We start from the raw sequence: 11,205 nt of genomic DNA, 5'->3' as shown, positions 1-11,205 counted from the left end.
TGTTTTCATTACCAAGGAGAAGGAATCTCTCTGATCCTGTCCTGTCCCCCTTCTTCCTTGTGACTACCCAGTGGAGGCACAGAAAAGACCTTGAGATTTAGTGCCTATTCTCTTTGAGTCTGGGGCTCCAGCAGATTCTAAATTGTTTTGTTATCCCATACTTGACCTTTAAGGATTTGTTAAAATTTGGCTGTTTACTTTTTACCCACTTTGATGGCAGCTACCTCTTTCTCCTCTATTTTGACAAAGATGAGGCAACTTATGGGCCCCATCTCTCTTCGGAAGGTCTGTTACCCTTTGAATTTCAGTTGACCTGCTTGTCACATGACCTTGGCTCTTTCATGGATTCCAGGAAATTTATTATTTTGTAGATTATCTGGCTTTCTTTCTCATTTTTAGGGTGGGAGTATTATTCTCTTAAGGTTTCTACATCCTAAGTGGAATGACTCAGAGAGGGCTGGCCAACGCAAATGTCTGAAGAGTCCATAATAGCATATGTTATTAAACTAGTCTAAGAGTAAAAGGTGGGAATTATGGCTAAATGGAGAATACAAACCAACCCAACTCCAGTTTTGAAAAATGTTTTAATATTATGCATGCTAAACCAAAATATCTTTTTATTTCACCTGATAAAATGTGGTTCCTGGCTAAAATGTTAGTAGAATTAGATGTGTTCAAACCTGGTTAAGCAACTGGTTGATGCATAACTAAAAAGAACTTTGAAATGCATAATTTCAACCTAAGAGGAAACACCTATTAGCATGCCCAGGAATCTCTACTCAGTCCTGTGTTATTTTTAATATTTTAAGTAATGTTTTGATGAAGATATAAAAAGAATAGTATTCTAATTTTTGCATGAAATTAAACAAAGAGTTCTTGCTATAACACTTCATATCAGAATCAGGATTCATGAAGTCACTGACAGGTTAAAATAAAGTGGTTAAGTATGCATAAATGTAAGGTCCTAAAAGTGAGCTTGTTAAATCTACTTCAGATTTACAGGTGCATAGCATTGGTGATATCTTACTTAACAGTAGAAGTTGACGTGCAAATGACTTATAATTTCTAATAGGCATGAATTCAGTGATTCAAAAAAAATGATGTAATCGCCCCACTAGCTGCTTCGCATTAGGTTGCAACAGTGAAGGCAAGTGTTCAGAACAAAAGAAGCCTTAGTCCCATTGATTAGAGACCTGTGTGGTGTCCCATTGCCACGTTTCACAAGGGTCATTGAGTTACTGGAATTGAAAGAGGAAGATGGCCAGGATGATAGAGATTCTGAGGAACAGTTGAGCTGGAATGTTGAATCTGGAAAAAGAAAACTTGAAAAAGCATAATAAGATCTTCAAATTTAGAAAAGAATGGGGGAGGAGGGATTTGGTCACCACATCAGAGATTATTCTAAAGGATAGATGAAACTGATGTAATAATATGTGTTATTTAATATGTTATTACATTTCGGGTAAGGTAGACTGAAACATTTTCTCTTCTGGTCAGTGGGGGGAATAAAAGCTAATAATTAGAGAAATGTGATTTGTTTGTACCATTCATTATTAGTTAATGTAAGAAGATTTGTAACATGTCTCAGAGCAAGGGGAGAGCAAGAAGAGTCCTGTTAGCATAAAACCAAGATAATGCATTTTATAGAATAAGACCAATATTATATTTATGACTCAAACATTAATTTGTCGAGAAGATGACAGTTTTTCAAAGAAAACTAATCTTTAAATTACCAAAATGAATTTGACTTCAGATTGTCATAGAACCTAGGAAAAAAATGGCTATAGCATGGATAATTTGCTATCCTCACCACCATCCAGGAAAAGATAGCTCACTCTGCCCACCTCTCAAGGGACATCAATGAACAGTGAACCCAGAATCCAGGTAATGCCTGGATGGAGGAGGAAGGCCATCAATTTTTACTAGAAAACAGAAGCCACACATTTTTCAAGACACAGTCAGGACTAAAGGTACTAGAAGTTAATTCTATTTCTAGGGAGTGGTTTGTGAACCCAGAGAAGCAGGAGATAGGACAAAAGCCCTATCTTTGGTGGAGTAATGGGTTAAAAGAACACTCCAGAAGCAGACTTCTGAACCACAAGAAGCATTCACTCACTATGAGGATCAGGAGGAAAGTGAAGTTTATCCTCCCTGAATGATACTTCTCTGCTCTCAGCGGTAGAGACACATCATGTAAGAAATACAAGGAAGGGACTGACCACACAAGATGCAGATGTAAACCTGGTAAAAAAAATTAAAAAAAAAGACTTCCAGTCCCTTGGACCTTTAATGAACAAAATGGAAATGTGTGAAGAAAATATTTTTGAATGTAAAACTATTATACCAAAACAGAAGTGACCTTAATTTCCCAGGAGTGTAGGAACCAACATAAGTGTGAAACTGAATTTACAACTACTAATACATGGAACACAGAGTTGCTGCTATTGGTTGGAAATCTTGGTCAATACTTAGTAAGCTCCACATACATGAGAAACAACCAGGATGTAGATCAAAACATGTGCCAAAATGGGGAAAGGACAGAAAATGAAGGAACCTAGGTCAAGAGAAAACTCTGTATCATGAAGAATACTTGTGTCCAAGGCACCTGGGTGGCTCAGTCTGTTAAGCATCTGTGTTTGGCTCAGGTCATGATCCCAGGGTCCTGGGATGGAGCCCCATGTCAGCCTCCCTGCTCAGCGGGGAGTAGGGTCCTGCTTCTCCCTCTCCCCCACCCCGCTTGTGCTCTCTTTCTCTCTCTCTCTCAAATAAATAAAAAAAATCTTAAAAAAAGAATACTTGCCTCCAAAATATTATATTATCACATATAAATATGCATACACACACACACGCACATGCACACGTACACTTTTTTAAACCCTCAAATAGAGGGGCGCCTGGGTGGCTCAGTCGGTTAAGCGTCTGCCTTCTGCTCAGGTCATAATCTCAGGGTCCTGGGATCGAGTCCCACATCTGCTCAGCGGGGAGCCTGCTTCTCCCCTGGCTGCCACTCTCCCTGCTTCTCTTTGCTCTCTGGCTCTCTCTGTGTCAAATAAATAAATAAAATCTTAAAAAAAAATTAAAAAATAAAAATAAATAAAACCCTCAAATAGAAATGTCAGCAATCCCACTAGAATGACATTGCAGCGCTGCTCATGTCATCATGCTGCTCTTTTCTTTGCTTGTTCTCCCATTTCTGCCAGCCTTTTTTCCACAGACGGTCCCACTCCTTCCACCTCTGAAAATCTCAGTCCTGCTTATTTCAGGACTGCCATATATCCAGCCTCATATGAGCACCTCAGAGGGACTCAGGGCCTGGGTCCTGGTGTTGGATGCAGGTCCTCTCATTTGCTACTCTCCCATCCAGGAACTTGCTCTCAGGATTTATCTGGGATTACAGTCTCTCCCTAGAAATATAATTAACTTCCAGTACCCTCAATCCTGATGATGTCTTCAAAATATTATAGCTTCCATTCTCTACTAAAAATTGATAGTTTGGGGACTATACCTCAGTTCTAATCCCCATGTTCTAGCTAAATAATCTGACTAGTATTTTATATACATATATCCCTTTCGAAAGATGGAGGTTTTTGCCTGAATTTTCTCCTAAGTGTTAAGCCCCTGTTACCTACGAGTGACCTTCAAAATTGCATAAATCTAAGTTCCTTGAGAGCGAGGACCATATCTGGTTGGTTTTTGCTGAATCCGCAGGGCCTCAGACAGAGTTCAGTAAATATGTTATAAACAAATGCATGAATGGTGGCCACGGGTACTCCCACTCTGTTGCACCCAAGTTTTGAGATGGTCCCAGAGTTATGATGGATCTTCGGCTGCCCATTGTGCACCCAGAGCTATGGACAGACCTGACTGTAGTCCTTGAACCTATGTCTTGCCTGGGAGCCAGACTTAGAGCCTCTTGTAGGAGTTCTGTCCTGTCTGTCCAGCCCCCAGCCCTTTCTGCCTCCTCCTTCAGCTCTAAGTTTCCTTGTCTTCTGGTCTTCCTCCATTCATTGCTTCATCCTCAAAGACAATATTGCCCCAGTCAGAGTATGCATATGTACCAGCAAAGAAAAAAGTAAGATTCCAATGACTTAATAAAATGTTGTCTTGATAATTTTTAAGTTATCTTTTTCTTTCTTTTCTTTCTTTCCTTCTCTTTCTGCTTTCCTTCAGCCACTTTCTTTTTCTTTCACTTCTTTCTTGATTCCTTCTTCATGTCTTTCCTTATTTACTTTCTTTGTATTTATTCATTTTGTATTCTCCCATGTTTCTTGAGAGACATGAACTTGAACAAATGACTAGAAGATTGTTGGAAATGTCACCTCTTCCATTTCACATTTCTAATGCAAATGTCAACTTACTGGGGTGGTGGAGACAGTCCAGTTACTGAAGGTTTGGAAACATTCATTCATTCAACAAACACTTACTGAGAGCCAACTGTTGTGTGGGGGCTATAAAGGCAAACACTCCCATACATCTCCTTACTCTAAATACTCAGCTATAATACCGCTTCACTTCTGACACTAGATGTGTGGGCTTTTCACACATTAAGCAATTCTGCAACACCAGCTGGGTGTCCTACAATTAATTCAATCTACCTGAGTCTTACAATCTACTTGGAGATAACATCAGATTCCGTGGATGAAGGGTTCAGTCCTTCTAGACTGCCTTCCCCCACTTTAGATGCCATCACAAGTCCAGGTTATTATCTGTGCTTCTAACCAACTTGCTATAAGTTAGAGGTTCCCACAACCACCTCCTTGGGTTCAATTAATGTGCTAGAGCAGCTCACAGAATTCAGAAAAACACTTCCTTACATTCCACCAGTTTTTTTTTAAAGATAGAGATAAGCAGCCAGTTGGAGAGGTTCATAAAGGAAGATCCAGAAGGGTCCTAAGTGCGGGAGCTTCAGTCCCCATTGAAGTGGGGTGCACCACCATCCTGGCATGTTGACGTGTGCACCAACCTGGAAGCTCTCCAAACTCCACCCTAGTGGATTTTTTTTGGAGGCTTCATCACATAGGCATGCTTGAGTAAATCATTGGCCTTTGGTGATTGATTCAACTTTCAGCCTCCTCCTCTCCCTGGAGGTAGTGGGACTGAAAGTTCCAACCCTCTAACATTTGTTGCTCCCCCTGGCAACCATCTTTAGGGGCTTATTTTTTAATGGAATATAAATAATTTTATTTAAAAATGATATATTTTAAAATTATTATCTTTAATTTTTATGGTTACAAATAGATTGAGATTCTAGTATAAGTTATGGGCCATCTCTTTTAGAAAATGCAATAACATACAACATCATTTTATACAGTGGCTGTGAGTCTATGTTTAAGAATCCTTGACATATTAATTCCCCCAAATGCCAATTGCATAAAAGAAATACTTGGACCTAGAAGTCTTTTTTTTTTTTTTAACTTCATTGTATTTTTTAATTGTATTTTTTATTTGAGTATAGTTAACACATAGTGTTACATTAGTTTCAGATGTACAACTTAGTGATTTGACAAATTTATACATTATACTACATTGACCACAAGTGTAGCTAGTATCTGTCCTATTATACCACTATTACAATATCATTAACTGTATTCCTTATGCTCTGCATTTTATTCCTGTGACTTACTCATTCCATACTGGATGCCTGTATCTCCTTCTCTCCTTTCACCCATTTTGCTCACCATCCCCAACCCTTTCCCTCTGGCAGCCATCAGTTTGTTCTCTGTATTTATAGTTCTGATTCTGCTTTTTATTTATTCTTCTTTTTTAAGATTCCATTTATGAGTGGAGTCATGTGATATTTGTCTTTCTCAGTCTGATTTATTTCACTTAGCATAAAACCCTCTAGGTCCATCCATGTTGTCACAAATGGCACAGTTTCATCCTTTTTATGGCTGTGTAATATTCCATTATATATTTTATATATAATATATATAAGAATATATATAATATATATTTACAATATATATTACACACATATATATAATATTTTCCTTGTCCATCGTCTACTGATGGACACTTAGGTCTCTTCCATGTCTTGGCTTTTGGAAACAACGCTGCAATAAACAGAGGGGTGCATACGTCTTTTCCATTTAGCGTTTTCATTTTCCCTGGGTATACACCCAGTAAAGGAATTACTGGGTCATACAGAATTTCTGTTTTTAATTTTTTGAGGAACCTCCATACTGTTTTCCACAGTAGCTGTAACAATTTACATTCTGACCAACAGTGCACAAGAGTTCCTTTTTCTCCACATCCTCGCCAACCCTTGCTTCTTATCTTCTTCATTTTAGCCAGTCTAACAGGTATCAGGTGATATCTCATTGTGGTTTTGATTTTCATTTCCCAGATAATCAGTGATGTTGAGCATTTTTTCATGTGTGTGTTGGACATCTGGATGTCTTCTTTGGAAAATGTCTATTCAGGTCCTCTGGCCATTTTTATTCAGATTATTTGGTGGTTTTTTGGTGTTGAGCTGTGTAAGTTCTTTATATATTTTGGATATCAACCCCTTATCAGATATATCATTTTCAAATATCTTCTCTCATTCAGTAGGTTATCCTTCTGTTTTGTTGATGGTTTCCTTTGCTATGCAAAAACTTTTTATTTTGGGGTGCCTGGGTGGCTCAGTTGGTTAAGCATCTGCCTTCAGCTCAGGTCATGACCCCAGGGTCCTGGGATCGAGCCCTGCATCGGGCTCCTTGCTCAGCGGGAAGCCTGCTTCTCCCTCTCCTTCTACTGCTTCCCCCTGCTTGTGCTTTCTCATTCTCTCTGTCAAATAAATAAAATCTTAAAAAAAAAAAACAAAAACTTTTTATTTTGATGTAGTCCCAATTGTTTATTTTTGCTTTTGTTTCCCTTGCCTTAAGAGATATATCTAGAAAAAGCTGCTATGGCTGATGTCAGAGGAATTGTTACCTGTATTTTCTTCTAGGATTTCTATGGTTTCAGGTATCACATTTAGGTCTTTAATCCATTTTGAGTTTATTTTTGTGTATGGTATTAGAAAGTAGTTTAGTTTCATTCTTTCTCATGTAGCTGTCCAGTTTTCCCAGCACCATTTATTGAAAAGACTGTCTTTTCCCCATTGTATATTCTTGCTGCTTTTGTCATAGATTAATTGGCCATACAAATGTGAGTTCATTTCTGGGATGTCTATTCTGTTCTATTGATCTGTGTGTCTGTTTTTGTGCCAGGACCATATTGTTTTCATTACTACAGCTTTGTAGTATATCTTGAAATCTATAATTGTGGTATCTCCAACTTTGTTCTTTCTCAGGATTTCTTTGGCTATTTGGGGTCTTCTACAATTCCATACAAATTTGGTATTATTAGTTCTAGTTTTGTGAAGAATGCTGTTGATATTTTGATAGGGATTGGATTGAATCTGTAAATTGCTGTAAGTAATATGGACATTTTGACATTAATTCTTCCAATTCATGAGCATGGAATATCTTTCTATTTATTTGTATCATCTTCAATTTCTTTCAATATTTTATGGCTTTCAGAGTACAGGTCTTTCATGTCCTTGGTTAAGTTTATTTCTAAGTATTTTGTTCTTTCTGGTGCAATTGTAAATGGGATTGCTTTTTCAATTTCTCTTTCTGCAACTTTATTGTTAGTGTATAGAAACACTACAGATTTCTGGGTACTAATTTTGTATCCTGCCACTTCACTAAATTTGTTTATTATTTCTACTAGTTTTTTGGTGGAATTTTTAGAATTTTCTTTATTTCATGTTATCTGCAAATAGTGACAGTTTAACTTCTACTTTATCAATATGGATGCCTCTTATTTCTTCTTTTTCTTGTCTGATTGCTGTGGCTAGGACTTCTAGTACTATGTTGAATAAAAGTGATGAGTGTGGACATCCTTGTTTTGTTTCTGACCTTAGAGAGAAAACTCTCAATTTTTCACCATTGAGAATGATGTTGGCTGTGGTTTTTCACATATGGCCTTTATTTTGTTGATGTATGTTCCTTCTAACCCTATTTTATTGAGAGTTTTTATCATGAACAGATGTTGAATCATGCCAAATGTTTTTTCTGCATCTATTGAGATGATCATATTTTATTCTTTATTTTGCTCATGTGGTGTATGATGGTGATTGATTTGCAAATATTGAGTCATCCTTGCATCCCAGGAATAAATCTCACCTACTCATGATGAATGATCTTTTTAATATATTCTGTGCAGTTTGCCAATATTTTGTTGAGGATTTTTGCATCTATGTTCATCAGGGATATTGGCCTCTGGTTTTCTTTTCTTGTGGTGTCTTTGGTTTTGGTATCAGGATAATGCTAGACTCATAGAATGAATTTGGAGACTTTCCTTCCTCTTCTATTTTTTGGAATAGTTTGAAAAGAATAGGTATTAACTCTTATTTAAATGTCTGGTAGAATTCACTTGTGAATCCATCTGATCCTGGACTTTTATTTTCTGGTAGTTTTTTTATTACCTATTCAATTTTGTTACTTGTAATCCATCTGTTCAGATTTTCTATATCTTTTTGATTTAGTTTTGAAAGATTATAGGAGCATCTGGGTGGCTCAGTCAGTTAAGCATATGCCTTCAGCTCAGGTCATGGTCTCGGTCCTGGGATAGAGCCCCACTTTGGGCTTGCTGCTCAGTGGGGAACCTGCTTCTCCTTCTCCCCAACACCCAATCATGCTCTCTCTCTCCCTCTCTCAAATAAATAAAATTTAAAAAAAAAAGAAAGATTGTATGTTTCATGCTCACTTCAGCAGCACGTATACTAAAATTGGAATGATACCGAGAAGATTAGCATGATCCCTGCACAGGGATAACATGCAAATCCACAAACGATTGTATGTTTCTAAGAATTTACCCATTTCTTCTAGGTTGTCCAGTTTGTTGGCATATAATTTTTTGATGGTATTCTCTTATAGTCCTTTATATTTCTGGGGTATCTTTTGTTACTTCTCCTCTTTCATTTCTGATTATATTTATTTGGTCCTTTCTTCTTTTTTTCTTGATAAATCTAGTTAAGGGTTTGTCAATTTTTGTTTATCTTTTCAAAGAACCAGCTCTGGCTTTTATTGATTTTTTTTTCTATTTTTTAAAATCTCTACATCATTTCTTTTTGCCCTGATCTTTATTATTTCCTTTCTTCTACTCACCCTGGGTTTTGTTTGTTCTTCTTTTTTTAGTTCCCTTCAGTGTAAGGTTAGGTTTTTCTTGTTTCTTGAGGTAGGCCTGTATTGCTGTATACTTCCCTCTTAGAACTGCTTTCACTGTGTCCCAGAGATTTTGGACTTTTTTTTTTTTTTCCATTTTCATTTGTCTCCATGTATTTTTTGCTTTGTCCATTCATTGCTTCATTGACCCATTGGTTGTTTAGTATCATGTTGTTTAGTGTCCATGTGTTTGTGTTTTTTCCCAGTTTTTACTTGTGATTTATTTCTTGTTTCATACTGTTGTAGTTGAAAAAAGATGTATGGTGTGATTTCAGTCTTCTTAAATTTTTGAAGCTTGTTTTATGGTCTAATATGTGATCTGTCCTGGAGAATGTTCCATCTGTACTTGAAAAGAATGTGTCTTCTGTTGTTTTTGGATGGAGTGTTCTGTATATTTCTGTTATGCCCATCTGCTCCTATGTGTCATTCAAAGACATTGTTTCCTTTTTGATTTTCTATCTGGATGATCTATCGATGTAAGTGGAGTGTTAATGTTCCCTACTATTACTGCATTACCATCAATTTCTCTCTTTTGTCTATTAACATTTGCTTCATGTATTTGGGTGCAAAGGTATTTGCAATCATTTTATCCTTTTATTGGATTGAACCCTGTATCATTATGTCATGCCCTTCTTTGTCTCTTATTATAGTCTTTATTTTTAAGTCTTTTTTGTCTGATATAAATATTGCTATGTCGGCTTTTTTCTGCTTCCATTTGCAGGGTGAATGTTTTTCTATACCTTCACTTTCAGTCTGTATACATCTTTGGGTCTGAGATCAGTCTCTTTTGGCAGCATATAGATAGGTCATGTTTTTTTTTATCCATTCCACCACTCCATGTCTTTTTTTTTTTTAAGATTTTTTATTTATTGGGGCACCTGGGTGGCTCAGTTGGTTAAGCGACTGCCTTTGGCTCAGGTCATGATCCTGGAGAACTGGGATCGAGTCCCGCATTGGGCTTCCTGCTCAGCAGGGAGTCTGCTTCTCCCTCTGACACTCCCCCCTCTCATGCTCTCTCTCTCTATCTCATTCTTTCTCTCAAATAAATAAATAAAATCTTTAAAAAAAAAAAAAGATTTTTTATTTATTTATTTGACAGAGAGAGAAATAGTGAGAGAGGGAATACAAGCAGGAGGAATGGGAGAGGAAGAAGTAGGCTTCCCGCTGATCAGGGAGCCCGATGCGGGGCTCAATCCCAGGACCCTGGGATCGTGACCTGAGCAGAAGGCAGATGTTTAACAACTGAGCCACCCAGGTGCCCCCAACTCCATGTCTTTTGATTGGAGCATTTAGGCCATTTACATTCAAATTAATTATTGATAAGTATGTACTTATTGCCATTTTTAAAATGTGTCTTCTGGTTGTTTTTATAGTTCTTCTTTATTCCTTTTTCCTCCCTTCCTCTCTTTCTTTGTGGTCAACGAGTATCTATAGCATTTTGTTTGGCTTTCTTTCTCATTATTTTTTGTGTATTTGTCATAGGTTTTGGGGTTGTGGTTACCATCATGTTCATATATAACATCTTTAGTAAATAACAGTCCATATTGATTTGATGGTCATTAAGTACAAACACGTTCTAAAATAAAAAAACAAAAACAAAAACAAAACAACAACAAAAAACTGAAAAAAGAAAACAATCTTTCTTTTTCCTCTTTTAACTCCTTTCTCCACATTTTATGTATATGTTCTCATATTTTACATCTTTTTATTCATATTTTTCTTATGTCTAATTATGGCCATTTCTTTTCCATTTAAAGAGGTCCCTTTAACATTTCTTGTAAGTCTGGCTTAGTGGTGATAAACTCCTTTATCTTTTGTTTGTCTGGCAAACTCTTTATCTCTCCTTCAAATCTGAACGATAACCTTGCTGGATAGAGTATTCGTGGTTGTAGGTTTTTTTCCTTTCAGCACTTTGAATATATCATGCCACTCCTTCTGGCTTACAAAATTTTGCTGAAAAATCAGCTGATAGCCTTATAGTTTTTCCCTTGTAGGCAATTTTTTATTTCTC

At 36.9% G+C, this 11,205-nt stretch overlaps 1 non-coding gene across 1 annotated transcript; it reads left to right on the top strand.

The window, feature by feature from the left end:
- Positions 1 to 8,728: 8,728 nt before the first annotated feature.
- On the top strand, positions 8,729 to 8,835 carry LOC115941111 (U6 spliceosomal RNA). Its single transcript, XR_004075867.2, has one exon. It is a non-coding gene; the product is annotated as a U6 spliceosomal RNA (small nuclear RNA).
- Positions 8,836 to 11,205: the final 2,370 nt, after the last annotated feature.

Source organism: Leptonychotes weddellii, chromosome 5 (genome assembly GCF_054177405.1).
Source record: "Leptonychotes weddellii isolate Sample4059 chromosome 5, ASM5417740v2, whole genome shotgun sequence".
Lineage (NCBI taxonomy): Eukaryota > Metazoa > Chordata > Mammalia > Carnivora > Phocidae > Leptonychotes > Leptonychotes weddellii.
This window is presented reverse-complemented; position numbering and strand designations above follow the sequence as displayed.